At 40.6% G+C, this 26,944-nt stretch overlaps 1 protein-coding gene and 1 pseudogene across 3 annotated transcripts in view; one reads left to right on the top strand and one right to left on the bottom strand.

The window, feature by feature from the left end:
• The window catches only part of CDKL5 (cyclin dependent kinase like 5), a 182,716-nt gene extending 155,795 nt beyond the window's left edge, over positions 1-26,921 (bottom strand). For 2 of the 3 annotated variants that reach the window (XM_070044733.1, XM_030843708.2), the window contains exon 1: positions 26,849-26,921. The gene's annotated coding sequence lies outside the window, so the exon portion shown is untranslated. The remainder of the gene's footprint in view (positions 1-26,848) is intronic. The other variant, XM_030843709.2, reaches the window with a different exon arrangement.
• Positions 14,224-14,963, top strand: LOC115845633 (large ribosomal subunit protein uL30 pseudogene; annotated as a pseudogene).
• Positions 26,922-26,944: the final 23 nt, after the last annotated feature.

The following is a 26,944-nucleotide window of genomic DNA, read 5'->3' on the forward strand; positions in this document are numbered from 1 at the left end:
TATTAATGCCTTTTTGTTTTCCATCGAGTGTACACTACTGAATAAGTGTAGGAGTTTTATGTTTACCATGTAAGTCTTCCAACACTAAAGATATTTTGAATATCAGTCATGATGGCAATTTCTGTATAAAAGAGCCTTAAATGGAACACTGTTTTTGAGATCAAACTCCCCACCCTCACAAAAATGGCCAGGTTGCAATAAAAATTGTGGCATATTACAAAAAGAAAAATGCACGCGCGCGCACACACACACACACACACAGAGTTAGCTGGGGTTCTTCTCCCTAGACTAATGTTGGCATACCAGACATCTGAGACTGTTCTGCGCCAGATTTCCTCTGTAATAAATGATATGGACAGGACTTTTGATGACCATGTGAAATGAAACTGCACTCTTTAACAATCAGCTGCTTATATAAACCTTTTGTTTCTCAAATATAAAATTCATCAATTTCCAAACACACACTGACCTGGGTACACTCATGTGTGTAACACTGACAGGTGTTCAAGATCAATTTACCTAAGGAATTCTGTTTTTAGGATTGTATAATTCTATGTATAAAACACTGAGTTTAATTAAATAAGCAAATGGATACTCAGGTATTTAAATAGAAAAATGTATTGCTTTTCACTGGAAGGTGAGATTGGAAATGATTTTGCTTTCGCCCTCACCTTCCCTTATGGAGTTTCTTACACTGAGCCTGTATCATTCTGGGGAAGAAGCTATTCTTATTTTTAGAAAAAATTACCTTCCCCCATATCCCACTTCCCATACCATGTGGCATCTCTACCCTCTGCCCACAGTGTGTCAGAAGGCACCACCATGCTCTCCCAACACCAGGTTCAAAGCCTCAGCTTATTCTGAGGCAGTTACCTTTGTCCGGACACTTACCCAGGTGGCTGTCAAGGCTTATCCAGCCACATTGCTCCTTGGCAGTGGTTTCCTTTCATTTCCCAAGGCTACTCCTCCCCTAATTTACTTCACCACTTCCAATTATCTTTTAGTTTTAATTCACCGTATAAAAGTCTGTCAGCTCACTCTTCCTAAAGCAAGCCCCCTGAAGGTCCCTTCCTTAACTGAAATGGTTCCCTGGGGGGCCCCTACATACTCCTACTCTAGCATTCAAGGTCTCTATTGTAATCCTGTCTTTTTGTTCTCATCACTGCTTTTCTTAAACCGTACTCTTCAAGCGAAGCACAACTGACTTTTCTCTGACCAAGCAAGTGTAGACCAGTGGTTCTCAAACTTCAGCACATCACAACCACCTGGAGGGCTTGTTAAAACCCAGATTTCTGGGATCAACTCCCAGAGTTTCTGGTTCAGTAGGTCTGGAGTGGTGCCCAAAAATTTGCATTTCTAACAGGTTTCCAGGTGATGCTGATGCTGATGGTCTGGGACCACACTCTGAGAACCACGTGGTATAGATTATATTGATACTTTCCTGCTCCATGACTCCATCAAGCAATTCCCTTCCCCAGGCATACACAACCACCACAGCTGACATTCTTTCATTGATTGACTTCATACAGCAACCCCTCTACCTGAAGTCATATATGAGTGTCTTCCCCTCTCTGCAACCCAAAGAGGATGTGATATGCTGTGATACAGAAGCCCCACAGCCCTTTATTTGTAATTCTAGTGACAATATATTTGGTTTTGTAGCATTATATGCGTCTCCATATCAATTAGACTAGGATTATGGGAGACTTATTGGCCTTTGGATATGGAGATGCCTAGAATAGAACTTTGCAGGTACCAAGAACTCAGTTTGATAAATATCGTATATTAATGCATATATGTGGAATCTAGAAAAATGGTACAGATGAACTGGGTTGCAAGGCAGAAATAGAGACACAGATGTAGAGAAAAACGTATGGACACTAAGGCGGGGAAAGCAGACGGGGAGGGGCAGGGGTCATGCTGGGATGAATTGGGAGATTGGGATTGACATATATACACTAATATGTATGAAACTGATAACTAATAAAAACAAACAAACAAAAAAAGAACTCAGTTTGAAACTTGCTGAATTTAACTAGTAGCATTTCAAATGGGTCTTGTTTTTCATTCTACTACACACTTCACACTGTAAGCCCTCAAACAGTAGCTAATGATATCAATGACATGCAAAGAACACAAGTTCCCATGGCAAAAGGCAACAGGAACACAGCACTCAACACAGTCAAGTTACAAAGGCAGGAACCAAAAGGAAGAGGAGGGTGAAGGAGAAAGAAGGGAGATGAAGGAGGAAGAAGGAAGAAAATCCTGCTATTTGCAACAACTTGGATGAAACTGAAGGGCATTATGCTAAGTGAAATAAACACTGTATGCTATCACTTATATGTGAAATCTTAAAAAGGAAGGAGGAAGAAGAAAAAAGAAGGCTAAAGCCTGGGAGGAAATCCAGTAGCTGTACTTTCTAGGCCTCTTCCCCTTGGGGGTGAGCAAGCAGCCTATGGAAAAGGACTGTAATAGGTCTGTGTTACAGTAGCACCCAGCACAGAGAAGGGTTTGACATACATAGTCTCGATAGTACCAGACTGTGTCTCTCTCTGCCCCACCAGTATTCTAACAACAAGGGATAGGATCTGTAATATTTGTATTTCCAGCACCTACACAGTGCTCAGAATGTAATACACCCTCAATATTTGTTTTTTTAATTGGCATGAGAGTGGAAAGAATGGTGTGGCTATGAATAACACTTTGAGGACAGAAGCAGCAGAACTTGCTAACCAGAATGTGGAATTAAAGGAAGAACTCTAGTACTATGAACAGAAAAAGGAAAGTCTGGAAGAGGGGCTGAGTTTGGGGAAAGAAGTTTAAAAGAAAGATATGTGGCACTTACTACTCACCAAACTATATACTAGATACTTTAAGAACTGCAAAGATGCAAATTGCTCTCAGAAGCTACAGTCCAGTAGAGGGAATGTATGTATACAACTATAGTGGAAAAAAAAGAGAGAGAGAGAGAGAAATGCTGTAAAAGGGACACTTATGAAGTGTTGTGGATGTGCAGAAGAGAGAAAAGCATATTTCCAGAAGCGCAGGGTTAGGGTTAAAACAATAAAGCATTACCGCAAGGACAGAAAGAGGAAGGCGGCCAAAGGTAGAATGTTAAAGAAAACACAGATACTGAAGAGGGAGGAGACTAAAAATGGGAATAGGAAGACTGGGAGTGTGTGACAGAAGAAGGAAAGACAGTTTGAAGGAGATCCAGACTATCAAATGCCATAAAGTAGTAAATACGTGCCAAAAAGCCCTAATTGTTGTTACCATCCACAGCCCAGTTCAGGTTCTATCTACTCTCAAACTGCTCAGATTCCTCCAGGCTCCAATTAATTTTGCCTCTCCATAAATTACCATTGTGCTATTAGGATACACGTGCACAGACAAGAACCATGTATTATTATTTTTTAATTGAAGTATAGTTGATTCCCAATGTTGTGTTAGTTTCTGGTGTACAATAAAGTGATTCGGTTATACATATATATAACAGTTTGCATTTGCTAATCCCAAACTCCCAATCCATCCCACCCCCATGGCACCCACAAGTTTGTTCTCTATGTCTGTGAGTCTGTTTCTGTTTCACAGATAGATTCATTTGTGTCATATTTTAGATTCCACATATAAGTGATATCATATAGTATTTGTCTCTCTGACTTACTTCACTTAGTATGATAATCTCTAGGTCCATCCATGTTGCTGCAAATGGCATTATTTCATTCTTTTTTATGGCTGAGTAGTATTCCATCGTGTATGTGTATATATATATACACATACACACACCACATCTTCTTTATCCATTCATCTGTTGATGGACATTCGGTTGTTTCCATGTCTTGGCTATTGTAAATAGCGCTGCTATGAACATAGGTGTGCATGTATCTTTCTGAGTTATAGTTTTGTCCAGATATATGCCCAGAAGTAGGATTGCTGAATCATATGGTAATTCTATTTTTAGTTTTTTAAAGAACCTCCATACAGTTCTCCACAGTGGCTGCACCAACTTACATTCCCCCCAACAGTGCAGGAGGGTTCCCTTTTCTCCACATCCTCTCCAGCAAGAACCATGTATTCTTAAACTCAGTACCTTTGTGGACATAACACAGTATCTTGGACATATAGAATATAATACACTCAACTGAATATAACTATACTAAAATCTTTTCCGGACTTTATTTATAGATAATGATGGCTTACTTTCTATGGCACATCAGTGAAAACCACATCTCAGGGAGATTGGGTTGTATCATCTGTTTAAATGGCCACAACTTCTCTTTTATTCAATTTGTTGGGCACCAACTATGGATCAGACATGCTGTACAGAAGCTCCTTACAGAAAGAGCTTATAGAAGAGAACAGGTAGGTGAATTAACCACATATGAGAAATGCAAAAACGTATATGTGAGGGCTTCCCTGGTGGTGCAGTGGTTGAGAGTCCGCCTGCCCGATGCAGGGGGCATGGGTTCGTGCCCCGGTCCGGGAAGATCTCACATGCCGCGGAGCGGCTGGGCCCGTGAGCCATGGCCGCTGAGCCTGCGCGTCCGGAGCCTGTGCTCCGCAACGGGAGAGGCCATGACAGTGAGAGGCCCGCGTACCGTGAGAAAAAAAAAAAAAAAAAAAGGTATATGTGAGGTGTTTTACAGGCCCAGAAGAGGTAGAAACTACCTATGTCTGGGAAAGGGGGGAAACTACTTGGGGAAGAGGCTTCACGGCAATCTTATTTGAACAGAGTGATTTTCTCCAAGCACTCTTGAGTAATTCAGTTATCTCTGTTATATTGTAAAAAAAAAAAAAAAGCATGATATTGATGGAAAATGGTCTTTCTGAAAAGTATGAAAGGTACTACAAAAGTTCATTTGCTCTGTGCACTCAAGCTCTATTGGCCTCCAGCATGTCACTTAACAGACCTAACAGTTACCAACTCCTCATTACCTTTGTAAAACAGACCAGCTGATGCCTACAGTACAAAATGTTTCTGGCTAATAGGTAACTGTTTTAGTTCAGCTTCACACTTCTGCTCACTTAAATTGAGCTGCATGCCTGGCATCCAGAAGTCACTTGCATTTCTTCCCCAAAACTACTGATATTTGTCCACTCCTCTTGTGGTAACCATGATATGGTTTTCAACTAAACAGTATATAAGCCAATTAAAAGAAGGTTATAGTTCTGTGAAAATTAGGTTGGATGCTATGGCAAGATTCAATAAAAATGATGTCACTTTAAAAATGTGGCTGTCAAATTAGATCTGAGTTAGATAATATTAAAAGGAGGAAAATATCTGCTAAAATCTATAATCCTGCACTAAATGGTTTCATAAATTGTCTAAATTATTGCTCCACTTTCAAGAAATCAAAACTGGACCTACTGCACAGACAGGACGGATTCCTACAAGAGAGATGACACAGAACTTCAGTCAGCTGATCCATACTCAAAATAAAGCCTTGGCCCTACATCAAAATATTGGCAAGGAAACATGCTTTATGGCAAAATATTTCTGTTGTATGTGCATTCTTATCACTCAGAACTTTAATAATTTTAAAAATTAACTTTCCAATAATTGACTTCAATCCACCAAATAAGGGGGTTCCCACCAGAAACACCTTGCCAACACTTACTAAAGTCTCTGTACAAAGGCAACCTCTTTCAGAAAACCCCAGGAGTATTAACTGCCTCTTCAAAATAGCCTCAACTGGTGCTAGACTGCTATTGGTTTGAACCTCAAACCACTTTTAAAAACCAAATTCATTATGGATAATGAAAATTCTATTAACATTTTTTCTTTTGATCTTGATGTTCAGAAAGTAAAACTAAATGACCTCAGTAAATTACTGCAGAGATAAATCTTACAAAGATAACATATGAGAGAAATGGTAGTTGTCCAAAAGGATCCGTGAAAACTCAAGGTAAACAATTTAAGGGAAGATAACATTTCTACCTTGGTGGAGGAGAAATAAGTAAGAAATAAGTCAATGTATTTGAAAACAAAGAGGAAAATATAAATATGAACCAATATTAACAAAAATCCAAGTATCACAAATGCTAGACTGGTTCTGAAAAGGAGAATGATATTTGCAACTCAATTTTAACATTAATGAAACATTAACTATGTAATCACCCAATGCCACGTTTTGTTATGTATAAAGGAATCATTCAGGGACTTCCCTGGTGGTCCAGTGGTAAAGAATCCGCCTTCCAATGCAGGGGATGTGGGTTCGATCCCTGGTCTGGGAACTAAGATCCCACATGCCGTGGGGCAACTAAGTCCACGTGCCACAGCATGCCACAACTACTGAGCTCGCATGCCTCAACTAGAGAGCCCGCATGCCACAAACTACAGAGCCCACGCACTCTGGAGCCCACGTGCCACAACTACAGAGCCCACGTGCCACAACTACAGAGCCCACGTGCCCTGGAGTCCACGCGCCAAAACCAGAGAAGAGAAAACCCACATGCCACAACTAGAGAGAAACCTGAGCATCGCAACTAGAGAGAAGCCCACGCACCACAACTAAGAGCCCACCCGCCACAACAAAAAGATCCCTCATGCCACAACTAAGACCCAGTGCAGCCAAATAAATAAATAGATAAAAATTTAAAAAATAAAGGAATCATTCATGAAACCAGGAAGTACATATCATAGTCTTCGTTCTTAAAGTAGTGTTAAATTAATGAAACAAGGAGGCTATTAGACTGAGATGGCTCTAATGCCTTGGTGGCCTCTGTAGGCAAAACCTAAGCCTGTAAATGCCTCAAGTTTATGAAATCGAAACCTAGGGACAGCCAATCATAAACAGCCAACTAGGCTTTAAGCTATAGGCAATCAAATAATTTCCTTTCTTTGCCACCACACCTTCTCTGTATAAAACTTTTCCCTGGCTCCTGTCAGCCAAGGACTCCTAACACTCCCTGCTTGGCACTGTCCAGTTCAAATTGATTTTTTCTCTCAAAAATTTTAACATGCCTCAGTTTATGTTTTAACAGCATCTTACAATTCAATTGTGAAAACCCAAATTAATACATGAAAACTCTGTGCCCGGACATAAGGGTAATATAGGTGTTCAATAAACTTACTGGTTTCATTAAGAGTTAAACATTTCAAGATCCTAGTTAATACATCAAGACAACAGGGCAAGATCAACTGATTCAGATGCATGATTACCAAATGAACTATACTGATCACAGTGGCTATAAATGTTCAAAGAAAAGAGTGCTTGTTTTAGAGTGGGGAGGTTGTGTTTCACACAAGAAAGAGGATTTGAACTAGGTCTAGAAAAATGGGTGGGGTTACAGTTAACTGAGCAAGAGGGGTGGGCATTTCCAGCAAAACTGGACTAAAAACACTTGAGGATTACTATGAATGATGATAGTAATATTGTATAACTTGCAAAGTGCTCTTATGTTTACCACTTCAGTGACTGGGTATCGCAACAATGCAGTGAATTAATTCACATCCCAGAGATTCATACACTTGAAATGCAATAGAAAAAGATATCTGGTCAAAACTCCACATTCTAAAGAGAAGAAACCTGGGTACAGTTAGATTCCATAGGTTTTTTAATGCAAAGCTAAGAAACTTGGATTTCAATCTGTAAACACTGGGAACTTATACAAGTCTTATTACACATTTTTTTTTTTAAACAGGGACTTAATGAAAAAACTACTTGAGTTAGAATATTGGCAAACACAAGTCAAGGAAAATGGAACATTCATCATCCATTTATTCATTCATTCCACAAATGTTTACTGAATAAGTACTCTATGCCAGGGGTCCCCAAGCCCCTGGTCCACGGCCTGTTAGGAACTGGGCCGCACAGCAGGAGGTGTGTGGCGGGCAAGCGAGCGAAGCCGCCCCCCATCGCTTGCATTACACATTACCACCTCAACCATCCCCCGCATCTGAACCATCCCCCCCATCACTCACATTACCGCCTGAACCATCCCCCCACCCCGCCCATGGAAAAATTGTCTTCCACGAAACTGGTCCCTGGTGCCAAAAAGGTTGTGGACCACTGCTCTATGCCAGTCACTATACCAGATGTTAGCAATACAGTAGTGAACAAAACAGACTGGGCCCTGCTCTCATAGAGTTTGAAATTATAAAGAGAAGCAAAAAATTCCAGTAGAACAAAATATTTCAAATAAAATCTGGTGGCCTACCGGGTTTTCAAATGTGATAAAATAATAACAACAGTTAAAATAAACAGCACTTTTGTGCTAAGCACTGATCTGCTAGCAGCTTTATTTACATTAATTTGTTTCATCCTCACAAGAACCCTTTATGGTTCTTTACTACCAGAAACTTCATTTTACCAATAAGGAGACTAAGAACCAGTAAATGGCAGAACTGGATCAAACCCAGGCAGTCAAGCTCCAGAATCCCCATACTTAGCCATTATGCTACATCCTTAACAGATAAGCCACAGGGCTTAAAACCATGCTTTTGGAGCACGTCCATACATTGGTACGATGCTAAGTATTTTTATATACGTTATCACATTTAATCCTAATACTTTTAAAAGATAAGAAAACAGTTCCAAAGTCATTAGTACCTTGTCCTTGGTCACACAGCTAGGAAGTATCAAGGCCAGAATCAAACCAAGGATTTTTCCAACCCCAAAAGGCATATTTTTACCTATGACATTATTTTACAAGACAATAGTTGTCTGTAAGCCTCGCTGAATGCATCCTAAGAAGAAAAATGGAGTGGGAAAACCAAAAATGCGATGAACAGGTCTATCCATGAAATTTGTAAAAATAAATGAATTTAGCAAGCTTAAGACTAAATGGAGTGTTCAAATCGAAAAACAATAAATGCTGGAGCGGGTGTGGAGAAAAGGGAACCCTCCTGCACTGTATATGGGAATGTAAATTGATACAGCCACTATGGAGAACAGTATGGAGGTTCCTTAAAAAACTAAAAATAGAACTACCACATGACCCAGCAATCCCACTACTGGGCATATACACTGAGAAAACCATAATTCAAAAAGAGTCATGTACCACAACGTTCACTGCAGCACTGTTTACCATAGCCAGGACATGGAAGCAACCTAAGTGTCCATCGACAGGTGAAGGGATAAAGAAGATGTGGCACGTATATACAATGGAGTATTTATTACTCAGCCATAAAACGAAACGAAATTTAGTTATTTGTAGTGAGGTGGATGAACCTAGAGTCTGTCATACAGAGTGAAGTAAGTCAGAAAGAGAAAAACAAATACCATGTGCTAACACATATATATGGAATCTAAAAAAAAAAAATGGTTCTGATGAACCTAGGGGCAGGACACGAATAAAGATGCAGACGTAGAGAATGGACTTGAGGACACGGGGAGGGGGAAGGGTAAGCTGGGACGAAGTCAGAGAGTAGCACTGACATACATACACTACCAAATGTAAAATAGCTAGCTAGTGGGAAGCAGCTGCATAGCACAGGGAGATCAGCTCAGTGCTTTGTGATCCCCTAGAGGGGTGGGATAGGGAGGGTGGGAGGGAGACGCAAGAGGGAGGGGATATGGGCATACATGTACACATATAGCTGATTCACTTTGTTATACAGCAGAAACTAACACAACATTGTAAAGCAATTATACTCCAATAAAGATGTCAAATAAATAAATGGAGTGTTCCATGTGCACAGTGAAGAAGATGCGTGTGTTAACACTACTCTGCAGTAAGTCCATGGATGTCCCACCACCAATCCTTTCCAGGGTCTTATCATTTTTACTAAGAACCCTTATTTCACTATCTAAGCCAACCAACTACAGAAAGCTAAATACACAGCAAACTCTGACATGTTAATCACTTATTCCATTAAAGTTTGTATATTTGCTAGTTCATCCATTAAAAAGTGTCCCCCTCAAATCTCCAGAGCCTAACTATAATTGCTAATTTTTCCTTCTTTACTAGAGATTATATGAAAAACCTGACTGTTAACAGCAGAGTCATCCTTAGAGTACAACGAATTGGGCCATTTACCCTAGCCCCAAACCTTGGGAAGCCCCTTGGAGCTGTTACAGGAACCAGAAAGGTGGTCTTGCAAAGAATCAGCACCAGGACAAAAAATTAAATTGGAAAAAAATAAAATCAGATCAGCACAGAATCTCCACTTGAGCCTTTTTTCATTATGACTAAAACAGAGTAGCATTTGTCTTCCAACTTGCAATGTCTTGCGTACCAACCATTGAATTTTAAAGCTTATTTAACCACTTTCACAGCATAAAATATAAAAGGGGAAAAGTAAAACAGTAAGAAGCAGAGATGCGATTTAGGAGTGGGCTTAACATATCATTTAATAAAAGACGATTCATTCATTCAACAAATATTTATTCAGCACTTACTGAGGCTGGAAATACAGTCGTTAGCATTCTTCTACATCCCAACATATCCTATTTTTACCCCAGCCAGAAGCTGGGCAGAACACCCTTCAGGGCCCCCACGTATAAAATGGAGCTAATAACTATTCTCCCAGAAATGTAATGGATTAAACGTGGCACACCAACCTTTCAAGTGTTCTGTGCTCAAATAAAATAACACAGTTTAAAGACCAAAAGGTTTTTGGAATACCATGGTTTAAAAACAAGAAAAAGGGCTTCCCTGGTGGTGCAGTGGTTGGGAGTCCGCCTGCCGAGGCAGGGGATGCGGGTTCGTGCCCCGGAGCGGCTGGGCCCGTGAGCCATGGCCGCTGGGCCTGCGTGTCTGGAGCCTGTGCTCCGCAACGGGAGGGGCCGCAACGGTGAGAGGCCCGCGTACCGCTAAAAAAAAAAAAAAAAAAAATTCGGGAATTCCCTGGCGGTCCAGTGGTTAGGACGCTGCGCTTTCACTGCGGAGGGAGCAGGTTCAATCCCTGGTCGGGGAACTAAGATCACAAGCCACGTGGTGTAGCCAAAAATTAAAATGAAAATTTAAAAAAAAGGACATTCTTTGCCATGATGTCTACAACAGAGAAAAATGAGAAACCACATGTAGTATAAGGCACTGTAGTTCTGCTTTAAAATGGCTAACCAGACACATGCGTTTACCTTTCCTCCCACACTAAAACCCCCTGAAATAGGCAAAAGAAATATAAAAATAAACCCAGAGCAGCCCTGAGAATATAGGAGGGCTCACAGCAGACAGATCTCTGAGGAATTCCAAGGAGCTATGAAGCAGGTTGAGATCGGGACTAAGAAAAGAAATGGCTTAATAGTAAACCACATAACTGAAGAGCTGTGAAACACCTCTACCTGTGCCCACTCCCCACCTTCTTTCAGTAGGACTGATGCCAGCATTTACCCAGTCCTGGCTCTCCAAAATGATAGTTCAGACAAGGAATACTCCTCAGTAACACTGAGGCCAGAGAAGTAGGGAAAGATGTCAATTAACTGCAGCTTCCATGAGGAATAGGGAGTCCCACCAACCTGAGAGCTAGCAACCCACACAGTCTGCAGTAGACACTGCGTTCCACACAAAGGAGACAGCACAAGCAAAGATACCAAGTTTGAAGCAATTTTATGGAGAACTCTACATGCTGGAGAGCGCAGTGTTTGAGGCAAACAAGAAAAGGATGTGCGGCTGGAGAGGTAGGCAGGCAGAGAACACACCAAGGAGAGCCTGATGAGCCAGATAAAAGGAGATCAGACTTTCTCCTAACTTTCTCCTTCTCTTGTCAGCAACAGAGCACCACTGCAGGCTTTCAAGCAGATCAGTTTCATAATCAAAATCACGTTTTATATCATACTAGCAACTGTAGATAATATATCTGAGTTGGATAAGACCCAACTATCCACCTTAGGAGCCTCAGTGGATGGTGGAACCATTAACAGAGTTTTGTTTTGTTTTTTTAATTAAGGAGGAAGAGCAAGTTTGAGGAAAGTATGCTGTACTTCATATTAGACATCCTGAGTATAAGGTTCCTGTAGAATAGTCAGGTGTAGCTTTCCAGCAGGTTATTAAGAATGAGTCTGAAGGCATATAGTGAAAAAACAGGAAAGAATTTAGAAATTTAGAAATACATCTGCATGTAAGTAGAACTGAAACTGTGGGTGTAATTGAGACAATGACCTAGGATAATACTTGGCCAAGAAGTCAAGCCCAGGTAACAGTAGTGTGTAAGGAGTAAGTGGATCGAGACAAGCCCACAGAGAATGCAGAGAAAAAAGTGTAAGAGAAAGACATGGAGAACAAGGATGCAAAGGAAACACACTGCTTCAAGGAGACAGTGACTAACAGTGTCAGGTGCAACAGAAATGTCAAGTAAAATTAGGATTGAATGAATCCACTAGACGCAACAAACAAGACGTTACGGGAGATCTCAGCAAAAACAGTTTAAGTAATGTGAGACTGGGAAGTCAGAGATCGAGCTGAAGTGTGAGAAGTGGATGAGAAATGGATAGAGTATGTATAGACCACACCCAGATGTTTACAGAAGAAGGGGAAGAGAGGTTAGGTAGCTAAGAGAGGAGTGGACAACTGGTTCAGGAAGGTTTTCTAGGACGAGAACCTTAGGAATAAGATAATGGGCAGAGAAAAATTTAAAAATCAAAAGGGAGACTCTGAGAGTCTATCCGCAACAGTGAGAGGCCCGTGTACCGCAAAAAAAAAAAAAAAAGCAGGATAACTAAAAACAAATCCACATCTAGAGGTATCGCAAAGAAACTGCAAAAAGTCAAAAACAAGGAAAAAATCTTAAAGGTAGCCCAAAAGAAAAGATAATTACTTACCTACAAAGAAATTATACCTGAACTGACTAAAGGCTTCTCATTAACAAACAAAACTTGTCAAAAGACAAGAGAATAACATTATCAATTGTCAACATAAATTCTGTACCCAGCTCAACAATCATTCAAGAGAAAAAGTGAAGTAAAGACACTTTCAGAAACACCGAGACCATGTTTACTACTAATAGGCCTTTAGTGAAAGAACTACTTAAGAACATTCTTTATAAAGAAGAAAACTAAACCCAAAAGGAAGAAATGGGGTGAATAAAGAATGGTGAGCAAAGAAAATTGAAAACATATTGATGAGTAAATATTCACTATTTTACAAACTTAAGGTGGTTTCAACAAGGCAAAGCCAAAGCATAAATAACTAACATGGAAGAGGGGATAAGGGTTAAAAAGTAAGCCATTCTAAAATCTCTGTCTTATTTGGGAGGATAGGAATAATAATTAAGCTTTGACTTAGTTAAATGTGCATGTTAAAATTTTAAGGGTAACCAAACTTCTGTCTTCCGTCCTGGAATAAGAAAGCTAGAAGGAACAGAGCTGCCCGCCCTTACAATGTACTAATTTCAAATTCATGTCTTTCTTGAAAGCCATCAGAGAACAACCAACTGGCTCAAAATCTTCGGAGAGAAAGGGCCTGCAAGGAGAGAGACAACCTTGTGCTCACCTAGGGTAGACTGTAAGTGGCCACTGACAAGAGGAGTTCAGCTAGAATAAAAAGCAAATTGATAAAAGCCCGATGTGGCTTGCTGAAGGAACAGTGTGAAACCAATGGAGGTCACAGAAACTGGGGAGACCCCAGCCTTCTGCAGGATCTTCCTTCACCAACGCCACCAACCACTCACAGAAAGAGCCCTGAGGAGTGCCCACTGTGATGCAGACTTGAGGGAAGGGAACTGCAGCAGTGTCTCAGGAGCAAGATGTTCACCCAGATCCTTCCCTCCCACCTACACTAGGGAAGAAAAACCTTTATCTGTGAAAGAAAGGCCAATAAGTGCTTCTACCCTTAAAGCACAGGTGAAAACTCACTGCAGCCGGAGGAAGGGGTGGGCACCCTACTCTGGGAGAGGGGCAGGACTCCACACTGAGCCCACAACAATAGCTAGGGTAGGGGCATGACCTTGGGACATTGATGCAGGCCTAAGCCTGAGGTTTAATCAGAACAAAAGACCACACCCCACCACCACTCCCCACCTCTAAGCTAACCTACTTCCAATAACAAGTAAACAGCATAATACCACTGGCAGAGGGACAGGAGGAGATCAAGAGCATGTAAGGAGACCCTAAGTCACAGTCCTGAAGGAAGACCCAATAAAATAAACCACCTCCCACCCTAATCAGAGAATTTGAAGCCTGAGGTATACTGAGAGGAACCACAGCAACAACCAAACTTAAAACCAGCCCAACTCCAAACTAGATTAACTCAAATTCCTGAAACAAAGGCCTAGCACAGGGAAAGATGTGTCCATTTACAGACATAAAAATTATGCACCTCAGCTCTTTCCCACCTAGAACCATGGAGGGTGCAAGAGAGAATTAAAAAAAGGTTCCTGCTGTGCCAGAAACCCTTAAGAAAAAGCAAAAGAATTTCACAGAGCTTAAGATCAAGAACCTGAGAAAGAAGTATGCCCAGAAGATGCTTTGAAAGGCAAGGAGGAAGCTTATCTATGAAAAAGTTAAGCACTATCACAAGGAATACAGGCAGATGTACAGAACTGAGATTTGAATAGTGAGGATGACAAGAAAAGACAGCAACTTCTATGTACCTGCAGAGCCCAAACTGGCATTTGTCATCAGGATCAGAGATATCTGTGGCGTGAGCCCAAAGGTCCATAAAGGTGTTGCAGCTTCTCCACCTCCATCAGATCTTCAATGGCACCCACGTGAAGCTCAACAGGCTTCAATTAACATGCTGAGAATTGTGGAACCATGTATTGCATGGGGGTATCCAAACCTGAAGTCAGTAAATGAATTGATCTACAAGCATGGTTATGGCAAAATCAACAAGTGAATTGCCCTGACAGATAATGTGTTGATTGCTCTATCTCTTTGTAAATATGGCATTATCTGCATGGAGGACCTGATTCACGAGATCTATACTGTTGGAAAACGTTTCAAAGAAGCAAACAACTTCCCGTGGCCCTTCAAACTATCTTCTCCATGAGGTGGAACGAAGAAAAAGACCACCCATTAGAATGTAGAGATGCTGGCAACAGGGAAGACCAGATCAACAGGCTTATTAGAAGGATCAACTAAGGTATCTACCATGATTATTTTTGTAATCTGGTCAGTTTTTAAACAGTGACTGCTTTCAAAGTGAAAAAAAATTTTTGTACCTCAGTTTCTACTGTTCTACAAAATAAGTCAGTGTTATAATAAAAAAAAAATCACAAGGCATAACAAAAAGCAGAGAAAAAACAACACTCAGAAAAGACAAAAAACATGTCAGAACTAGACACAGAATCAGATGTTGGAAATATCTAGAATCAAAGTTAAAATACTATGAGTAACATGTTTCGAGCTCTAACCCAAAAGGGGAACATGAAAAATCAGATTGGTAACTCAGCAGAGAGATGGAAACTATAAGAAAGAATACAATGAAAGTGCTAAAAATTAAAAATACAGTTAAGAAAAATGAAGAATGCCTTCAATGGGCTCTTTAGTAGACTCAACTCAGCCAGGGAAAGAATCAGTGAACTTGAAGATGTCAGTAGAAATTACCCCGACCGAAAACACTGAGAAAAAAGCGTGAAAAACAGAACAAAACAAAACAGGACATTCAAGAGGTGTGGGACAATATCAAAGGTTCTAACATACTGGTAACTGGAATCACAGAAATAGAAGAATGGGACAAAAGAAATATTTGAAGAGATAATGGCTGAAAATATTCCAAAGTTAATATAAGACATCTAACACAAATTCCAGATGATCAGAGAATAGGAAGATTAAAAAAAAAAAAAAAAAAAAGATTATCACTGCTGAGCACCAACACCACTTGAGACTGAATTCCATAAGCTCTGCCCCCACCAAACACCTCTGTCAACATGATCACCAGGTCATCAGTTCAACTACACATGATGGCCACCTCACAATGCTCACTTCTATATACAAGTCTCACTCTGCGTAAATGACTGGTCAAACCTAGGTCACAAGCCTGTATCCTAGCTGTAAAAGAGACTGTGGATGAGTTTTCTGGGAAAGTGGGACCTATAATATGAGAAATTACCAAAATGTAGAGAGGATACTTAAAAGTCTACTATAGCATCTAAAAATAAAATAAATAATTTTTTTAAAAGCCCTCCATCTAACTAACCAACCGTTAGTGTACGGTAGATTCTTTGGTGAAATCATTGCATCCTAGAGAGCCTTTCTGTAAGACACATATTCTTACCTCAATGTGGTAACACATTTTAAACTAGCTTCCCAATCTGAGGGACCTAAGCAGTGATGGGGGTTGGGGGTGAAGCCACATAATAAATAAGCAAACATCTTCACAAAATATTGGTTTTGCTTAATGTTAAGTAAGGTACAAAGCAGATATATACAAACACACATATGCACACACACACAAGAGCTTATTATGGAACAGAACTCAGCACTTCTATGAATTCATGCAACAAATCATGAAAAAATTCAAAGAAATATCATTCTTATATTTGTAAACTTTGGCTTCCCCTTCATCTACCATACTGTAAATGTCGACAGAAGTTTGAGGAGTCTCACAGAGGGAGCCATTAGCACCTAGTTATACATTAACACGGATCCAATTATAACACAACTATGTCCGAGACCAGTGACTAGACCTACAGGACAAGCACGTCTATAGGACGAGCAGAGAGGAAGATCCACTAGACAGGTAACTGACAAAGAAGAGAAACCACCAAACAAGGAAGAAGGCATTGACAGGAGGAGATGGGGGGTGGGCAGGAAAAAAGGCACCTTTCATAAGAGAAATATTTATTGAGCATTTCCTCTGTGCCAGGCAATGCACTAGATGCTCAGGCAACAACAGGCAACACTCCATGCCTTACAGTAGAAAACTGATACCATCTGCTTATCCATTTTACCAAAGGCCCACCCCTATTTAAACTCCTGGCTTTAGTATTTCCTATGTATACTCTCAAGTAAAAGTGAAAATGAACAGAAAAAAGCCAAATGGCCATAAAGAAAGAAAACCAAGGTCCTGGGATGTCACTGGGGTCAAAGCATCAAAGCAAGGCATGCAATATATAAATCCACGTCATTTCTTGCTATTCACCCAGCTCCATATGCTCTTAGATCCTTCTACCAGAAAACCCCTTCCCTCCACCTGACATTCTGGGCCTCCTTTAAGACTCTTCACAAATACTCAGGAATCATTACCTTCCCCAGTCCCCTTAGGTCTGCGTTAAGTGCACCTCTTCTGGCCTACAGTACCAGCACCCTGTGTTTCCATCTAAATGTGCATATCGTCCTGTTCTTTAGTCATTGCTTTTGGCCTCTTCTGCTGGAATACAAACTCCATAAAAGGGCACAACACCACAGCTTGGCTTTGTATCTCTACCACCTACCATCACAGTGACACCAAGATACCCAAATCATCACCTCATCATAAAGTTAGTCAAAGAAAGACAAGTATGGCCTTCCTTTACCAACCCTGCACAGAGGGACAAGACTGGAAAGCACAACTCCAAATCAAGGGCAGTCACTGTGGATGGTAGAGAAACCACTAGCACAAAAACATCAAACTCTAAACTGAGGCAACTCTTTAAAAATAAATGTCCTGGGCTGGATAGGAAGTGAAAATAGTAATGACACAAAACCACTGTAAATTCTTCAAGTTACCAGCACAAGGGGAAAAAAAAAAAATCAACAAGGAAAGAATACAGAGTAGGTATAAAATGGTTCAGAAAAGCCTCAGAACTCAAGGCCAAAGTGAGCTAAGTTAGAGACTGCATCAAAATGTAGATTTCAAAGGAAATATTTGAAGAAGGAGGTGATGCTGTGGTTATTCTTTGTATACATGAAGGGGAAGTGCACAATGGCATTTTATACTGACACAAACTAACCACTTTACACCAAGGAAGCCCTGAATGAATGCTTGTTCAGTCATCAAAGCAAGAAAAACTTAGCATGGTTGAAGATTTCCAAAACTGAACTGAGCATGTAGGGATACATACTGTAGAAGGAGAAAGAAACAAATCAGGATATATAAAATAAAACCTGTGGAGCACTTTTATATACATAAGCTCACTTGAAGGCAAGAAGCTCAACAGAGACTAGTTTAATATAAAAGGTGGTAAAACCACAGAATGTGAACCAGATTTGAAAATGGTACTCCTGCTAAAGATTACTGATTCTAAACATTATTAACAAAATTCTCTAAAAACACTGTAGGTGCTCAAATGAGATTTCATAAAATATGAAATAGCATAAATGCTGAAAAATATTAAACTAGACATAAGATGTTGTATTTGGGGAAAGAAAAGAATAAAGCAAATTTAATATTGATATTTAATGAAATGTTTCATTAAAACCTTGAGCAGATTAAAGATGTCTGGGGGAAAAAGAAACCAGTGAAGAGTTTTAAGTTTAAATATGGAAGAGAGCTAAAACTGTTAGAAAAAATTTTTAACTCAGTTATAAATAGAAATGACATTCCTATATAAGGTTAACAGACTGGTGAAGGATAAAAGAAAAGAAGGAGCCTTTAGAAAACTGAAGCTAATTTCTATAAAAACAATGAAAAGAGTACCACAAATGACAATCAACTAAGAAGGCAGTTGCAAAATTTTTAATGAGATGAGGAAAGAATATTTTACCTTGCAGGGATTATGACCTTTTTGGTAAATCATCAAGGTTCCATTGAGCTAAAACTCTTGTTTTTTGCGGCATTTCATTTCATGTCACATTTCTGCTTAAAACCTTCAATAGCTTGCCAGGAGACTTAGGACAAGTTCAAAAACCCAGCAGATGGCCTACTAAGCCTTTTCAAGACCTGGCCCCTGCCTACTTCTGCGTCATCACCTGCTTCTCTACTTTCCAGCCATTTCTGATTTCTTTCAGTTCTTTAAAAGGTTCGGTTTTTCAAAAGCCTCTATTTCTCTCAACTTGCCTGAGGGCATTTGCACTTTCTGCCACAATAACTTATTTCCCCAACTAAACCATGCCCTTCTCATCCTTCAGGTCCCACTTAATGTTACCTCCTCGGCGTGCCCTTCCTACCTGCTCCCCACATGGCAGATCCCCCTACCCTGTTAGTGCCTGGTACTTCTCCTCTGCCTCCATTTCAAGCCTATAAAGTCTTTGAGGGCCTACTTCCCTTTGATGTATCACTCTATCCAGCCTCTATCACAGTTTGGTACACCGTAGACACTCAATAAGTATTTGCTAAATGAAGGACAGATTCTCAGGATATAGGACAGGTTACTTTAGAAAGAAATAACAAACTATGAAACACCAGTTTGCACAAAATTAGTTTTTGTTCTACCTCAACTGTTTTCAATTACTAACAATTAAAATAAAACTTTTTCTTTTCGTTTGCAATGCTAATCTTAAATTTTAGTGGTAATATTACCAGTAATAATTACTAGCGATTAAAGTTAAAACATCCACCATTGGCTCAAAAACCAGGGTGGAGTTTGTGGATAAATTCTAGGATGTGTCACATTTGAACAAGCTTTCATAATCTCTGAAAGATTCTATTCATCAGGAAACTAGTTTCTACTACTCTTGGGCAATATCGAGGTAATTGGGCAAATCCAAGTCAGTAAGTTGTTCTTCAACTGTTACTTATCACCATTTTTTATCTGCCACATCTTCCTCACGTGTGTGTGTGTGTGTGTGTGTGTGTGTGCTTAATCTGATTATTATAATATGATCTTACACTGCCAAGAACCTAATCTTTAGGCATAGTATCAAATCTAAAACTGAGATCTAAAACTGCAACTTACCTAAAATAATTTAAAGCAGTCTTAAAAACAAATAAAAAACATAATGTATTCATCCATATGTTTTGTTAACTAACTTCCAGAAACCAAAGTTGTTACTTTTTTTTTTTTTTTTTTTTTGCGGTACGCAGGCCTCTCACCGCTGTGGCCTCTCCTGTTGCGGAACACAGGCTCCGGACGCGCAGGCTCAGCGGCCATGGCTCACGGGCCCAGCCGCTCCACGGCATGTGGGATCCTCCCGGACCGGGGCACGAATCCGTGTCCCCTCTATCGGCAGGCGGAGTCTCAACCACTGCGCCACCAGGGAAGCCCCAAAGTTGTTACTTTGGAAATCACTATTTCCCTCTAAATCGAAGTCAGAAAGCTCATTTGTTGCTATTTGATATTAGGCCTTTCTCTTAACAAAGAATACAAAGCAACAACAGAATCACACAGCCATAGAAATTAAACACGGTTTTGTTTTGTTTTCTTTTGTTTTGTTTTGTTTCCGGTACGCGGGCCTCTCACTGTTGTGGCCTCTCCCGTTGCAGAGCACAGGCTCCGGACGCGCAGGCTCGGCGGCCTTGGCTCACGGGCCCAGCCTCTCCTCGGCATGTGGGATCTTCCCGGACCGGGGCACGAACCCGTGTCCCCTGCATCGGCCGGCGGACTCTCAACCACTGCGCCACCAGGAAAGCCCCAAACAGGTTTTTTTTTTTAAGTAAAATTATTTCAAGCCAGTTACGATTGAATTTACAGTAAACTATTATTATCAGAGCAGTGCTGTGTCCTTTCTGTTTGTTATTAAAAATCCAGACACAGGGGCTTCCCTGGTCGTGCAATGGTTAAGAATCCGACTGCCGATGCAGAGGACAGGGGTTCGAGCCCTGATCTGGGGAGATCCCACATGCCGCGGAGCAACTAAGCACGCGAGCCACAACTACTGAGCCCACGTGCCACAACTACTGAAGCCCGCACGTTTAGAGCCTGTGCTCCGCAACAAGAGAAGCCACCGCAATAAGAAGCCTGCGCACCACAACGAAGAGTAGCCCCCGCTTGTATCAACTAGAGAAGGCCCGCGTGCAGCAAGGAAAACCCAACACAGCCAAAAATAAATAAACAAATAAATTTATTTTGTAAAAAAATCCAGACACAACCTACCACACAAGGAGGTATTGATTTACCTGCCTGGCACTTGTGTCACTTTCCATAGAGAAATGTTCATCTAAAAGCAATGAAAGTTTGTTTCCAAAACACTTTACTTCCCACCAAACAACTGCATTCCTCTATTATGTGTACTCAAAAAATAACATCCCCAAGCTATCCTATCAGTAGTGTCCATCTACACATGCAGAACAGGGAGCAAAGAGAGCACCTGGGAACCAAACGGGTGGAATTCATCCCATCCTGTACAACTCGTTCCCAAGGGAGCTTTATCTCCCCTGCCTACCCTTCAGGGTAACTAAAAAAAAGGATGCAGGCAGGGAAAAGCGGCTACAGTACCTTGCAGGTTAAACTATTTCTAAATTTCCCAATAATCCAGTCTGAAGTACTGCAAAAAGTAGACAATGCGTTTGCATACCCGAATTTAATGAAGCCTACTCTCTGGCATGCACCGTAAGCATGGATCTCTCAAGGGGGATTAGAGCTCAAACAATAAAATGCACAATGTTATTGGCTTAAAATCAAGAAAACCAATTATTTTGCCCTTGGTCTTAAATCCTAAAGGAATTTTTTCTTGCCCAATAATTATATTACTTTTACCTTGATTTCTTATTTCTGCTTTTCCAACATATCACTAAGAGCACTGTATTTTATTTGCTGGTTTAAAAAAGATCAAAACAGAATCAAATCAAAACCACAAAGACAAGGTAATGGATGGCACTTGCAGTACTGTCCTCTATATTCTGCTACATATTATGTTTAGGCAAAAACTTTTGAATATACAAAAAGTACTAAGAAATTGTAATACATATAAGAAGGTATTTTTAAAAGACATATCTTTTAAGATCTACATGATTTCGTTTATCAGTGTCTAATGATAAAAGGATCTAGGTGGAAGCAAGTAAATAAGGTTAAAAAAAATGTGTGTTGGCCGGAGAGATCTTTTTGGGGTGATGGAAATGTTCTAAAACTGGATTGTAGTGATGGTTACACAATTCCATAAATCTACAAAAATAAATCATTGAACGGTACGGTTAAAACATGAATTTTATGGTATGTAAAGTATACCTCAATAAAACTGTTAAAAATGCATATTCAAAACCCATACTTGGTAAAGAAATCCACAGCACTTCTGTATAGGTCCCATCTTCGTAGAACAACTGTCCTGCTTTGGCCGAGGTGATTTCCAGCCCTGAGGTTCTACAATATTCATCATTCCTTTCTAACTTTAATAACTGGCAAAAGTGATTCTCATCAATTACAGAATAAGATGTTAAGTCCTCTTCCTCCCTAACATGGACCGCTGGGGGTTCCTTTGGGCTAAGCAACTGTAGCTCTCTTAAGGATGGGTCTTGTTTAAACACACACACACCCATAAGAGGCTATAAGTAACAGGAAATTCTACTTGCAAGTAGAAAAATGTTGTCAAACTGTAACTCCTACATAGTGTTAAGCAACATCAATAACATATCTCTGTAGACTTCACCTCCAAATTTTATTTCACTGAAGTCGTTACAATTACAGAAGAGATGGGTACCCATCTGCAGATTGTAATGGCTGCCATTTTACTTCAAGAGTGCATCTAAACCACAAAATTGAATTCAAGGAATATCTTCACAGCCTTTATTAGTGTGGCAAATTTAATCAAAGTCAGTCAAAAGTTAAAATGGAACATGAAGAAACATGAAATACCAAGTGGTTAATCAGAAACAGCTACCTCATTTGAGTGTAAATAATTATGTACAAGCTTCAATTATGAAGAAACAGAACTAACGACCCTCTTAGAAAAGTCTGAACTTGCAGTTGTCCTATCCATCAGTGCTGATGGATCTGAGTCCAGCCTCCCATGTGACTAAAGGTCAGGCAGCCTTGCCAATGTAGCCTATAAACTCCAGGAGGCATATTTATACCTCCAGTAACCACCCCAGGAGTGATGTACAGTAGGAGCTCAAAACATGTCTGGGAAATCAGATTTCTAAAGAGAAGCAGAAAGCATAGTTTTGAAGAGCACATGTTCAAGTCATACCGGTTTCAAATGGAAGTTCTGCCTCAGCTACTGACTAGCTAGGTAATCGGGGTAAAATATTTTCTCTCCCTCAGCCCATTTGGTCAAGTGTATACGGAAAATAAGAAAAACATCTACCTCACAGGAATGTTGTGAGAACACACATACACACATATATTCATGCAAATAAATTATTTGCCATAGAACCTGGTATTCAGTAAGGCTCAATAAATAGAATATTAGAATTTAATTATTATAGAGAAAACTGCCCAAAAGAGACCACACCCAAAACTTAACCCTAATTAGAAGTGACCACACCCAAAACTTAACCCTAATTAGAACTATCTCAAACACAAATGTTTCTAAGAGCTTAATTCAAAATGAAGAAAATCAATTCCAAAGACTGGAATGGGTTAAGTCCTTTTAACCTAATAAATAATTTTCTGTTAATTCCCAAATCTGAATTGTCTAAATGTTATCAGGCTCTTTAGGTGGAAGGTCCTCACTCACAGCTTTCATTTCCCACTGACAGAATTGTACCCAAGTTCATATCACACAGTATTAAGAAGTAACTGTACAAACTTGAATGAGAAATGAGGCCAGATCTTTGAATAATCCAGTCTTCCAAGCACTGTTCTATATAAAGGAAACATTCTAGAAACTATCAAGAATTTAAATCCAAACACTAAAGTAAGTGATGCATCACCAACAAAAGAGTTCTAATGTTGAATTTAAGATAGAAAGTAAACTGGAAAACCCTCCCAAACAGAAAGTTTAAATATAGTCTTTCAATTACATTATTTTCTCAAGTTGAAATATGTGACCCAACTGACTTCATCATCAGATGATAAAGAACCTTTGAGGTTCGATCTCTGTCTCTATCAAGAAATTCAATGTTGCCAAAAATTAAAACTTTAGAAACTAAAATTATCAAATTCTGAGTAAACTCTTTTCTACTTAAAAAGTGACTTAATACTTCAAATTCTGCTATTCTTGTACCAAAATTAAGCGTTACCTAAAGGATTCCCCTCACATTTTGGATCTAAGTATGTGGATTCGTTTGTTCTTAAATGCCTTCTGTTATTACTTGACATCAAGTTATTAATGAAAAAGTCATATCCCCACGCTAACAGCCGAAAATGAAGTACTATGTTAACATACCCGCTAACATGTATTAGAAATAAAGGAGATAACCACCAAAGTTATCAAAATAAAAAGGGGAAAAAAAAGGTGAACTTCTAACAGACACACTGAAGAAGGCTTCTTTTCTCTGCTCACCTCCTTACAAATTCCACAGCCATATTCTCAGATATACTGGAATTTTCTACCATAAATTAAATTGAAACATAAATCATAATGAAAGGTTGAATTTCTGCAACAGAAGCCACTGTCATTTCCAACAATGCAACTATTGTTGAAAGCATCTCTCACAGATTCTTAGACACAGTGGTGAAGCAAGGCTGGGGGGTGGGTGCGGGCGGCGGTGGGAAGGCATACTTGACGAAATGTCTCCACCTCTGTATTTCGTTTTGTATTGTTACAAAACCGCACCTTCAAAGCAGAAATACCAAGTAAAATCTGGTTGTTATTAAATGAAACTGCCTTAACTCCATGCAGCACATTTGGAACAGAATACATCTGATTCGCAATCAGTCAACCTTCTATTACTCATCTATGCGAGATGGCCCTGCAATTTCCCTCAGTGGGAGCCTTTTCTTTTAAAACCCCAGGGAATACTGTTGATGCCACACTCTGATTTAAATAACTCCAAGAAAATTACAATGAAAATAGTGGCACATTTAGCCCAGGGAACTTGTATAAGTAGAAAATCAAAAACCTGAGATAAAGGGGTAAAAAATCCCTACCACAAGCCCCTAAATCATGAATAAATTACAAATCTGAGCAGGAAAAAAAAAAAGGAATCCTCTCTGGAGAAAGAATGCTTATTTCTAATTTTTTAAAAATATTTATTTATTTGGCTGCGCTGGGTCTTAGTTGTGGCTCGGGGGATCTTACGTTGCAGCATGTGGGATCTAGTTCCCTGACCAGGGATCGAACCCAGGCCCCCTGCATTGGGAGCGCAGAGTCTTACCCACTGGACTGCCAGGGAAGTCCCTCTAATTATTTTTTTGATATACCAAATTTTGTTTTAAAAAATATTAGGCTCAGAAAACTTACTAAATAAGCAAAATTAGAATACTAAACTGTTTTCTATATATACATATATATCAAATGAATGCTTGCATTGATTAGGTTAAAAGGCAAGACAATTCAAAGGGATTTGACAATTGAAGACCCTCCAACTCCTCTGAAATAGTAGATTATTTAACACTCTTGTAATTACTAACTTTATTTAGCATGCCTCTTTTGGAGCTCTATTATTTAATACAGCCAAACTGAATTTTTTTATCCTAATTAGGTTTCCTTGTACTTGTGAAATGCTCAGCATACACTGCCCTGGCAGCTTTAGTTCTTCTACAGCTTCTCTCTTCTGGCTCCGTCCCCCACTCGCCCACCCCCCACCCTTAGAAAAAAGATTTCCTTCCCAAATGTTCTCTTCTCTGCATTTGTCAACAGAAACACCCACTGGTGGTGTCAAACTGGTAATACTGCTGCAGGCTTCCTTACTCCCGTTCCAGTGGCAACGCCAAAAATGCTCAAACCTAAAATAGTGTAGAGGCACACCTTTTTAAAAAATGTATTATTAATGACCGTAACTGGGTTGTTAAATATAAGATTATACTACCCCCCCTTCAACTCTTCACATTTTATGAATAAAATATTTTAAAACACTTAAAGAAATTTAAAACAAATTTACATCTAAATGTCATTCACAAATAATTCCGAATAGGCTCGGTAAAGATGCCTTCTTTTGTAACCCTACAGCAAGAAAGGAACAACCTGGAAATGTTCCAGCAGATGTTACCTAAAGCGATAATTCTATTCTATACATATTTATGTCTCCTGTTTCGGTCAAATGCTCCCGGACAAATTAATTTGTGTAATCCTTTACATTAACTACATAAACCATTACATCCAAACAAACCTAATTCAGATGCACGGAAAGAAATCATTCCGTGTCTGCAATACTTTCTAAAATCAGCTTAAATTTCAGTCAATTAAAATAGATTGTGTTAACAGAACACTGATCTGCAACTACTTAAATATCACAGCATCCGTCTAATCTCACTGTGGAGATACTAAGGTCAGGCTTTTCTTTTTCAGGCATCTGTGCTTTAACACTCAAGTGAAGCGAAAAACAAAACCCTCGGGGAAGATCTGCCTTTACACTGAAATATGTTCAGGTTATTTTTTCCCCCAACGTGGGCACAGAACGTGTCATTGCGAGCAGAACCTGTTCGTTCTGGGAAATGGTTCCAAACCCCAGGATTTAATTTCTATCAGGGTCCAAAGGGTACGAAGGTCTGGGAAGGGGCCAATTTCTGCTTCTCCCCACTATGCTAGTCTTGAACTTCATAACGACGCGTGAAACTTGTTCGGGGGAAGCTGGAGGAACCGCGGGGCAGGCGGAGGGTCACTCGCCCACCCTCGCAGGCGACCAAGGTCAGCAGGGCAGGGGCCGCAGCTCGCAGTCCCCGGCGGGTCCCGGACTCCCACGGAACTCGGGCGGGGGGCTCCAGCGCGCAGGCTCCTCCTCAGCGCCGGCGGGAAGGGGCTTCCCTCGCTGCAAGCCCTGGGGAGCTCGGGCCGCGGGGGCGGCGGGGCGGGGATGCAGCAGACCCGCCGCTGAGGGGAGCCCCACGGGGCGGCCTCGACCCGCCGCCCCTCCTCACACCCTCCCGTCTCTCTACACCCCAAAATACATCCCCAGCTCCTCGCCGGGGAAGCCCCTCCAGCGGCGCAATGGGGCGCTGAGGAGAAGCCACTCCAGAGTGGGGTGCCCTCACCGCGTCGCCCCATTCTGGGGGGACCCGCGCCACCTCCCCGTCTCACGTCTGCCCGGGGGGACCGGGTGGGTCCCCTCTCTCAGGAGAAGCTGGGTGGGCGCGGGGCCGAATGAGGACAAGTAGGCTTGGCGGGCGGGTGGCGGCGCGTCTACTCACCCCGCCGAGATCCCCACCTCCAGGCAGGGTTCCACAGCTCCCGAGGCCGCCGTCGCCGCTTTACCTTCCCCAGCGGCGGCGACAACTAATCGAAAC

This window comes from Globicephala melas, chromosome X (assembly GCF_963455315.2).
Source record: "Globicephala melas chromosome X, mGloMel1.2, whole genome shotgun sequence".
Taxonomy (NCBI): Eukaryota; Metazoa; Chordata; class Mammalia; order Artiodactyla; family Delphinidae; genus Globicephala; species Globicephala melas.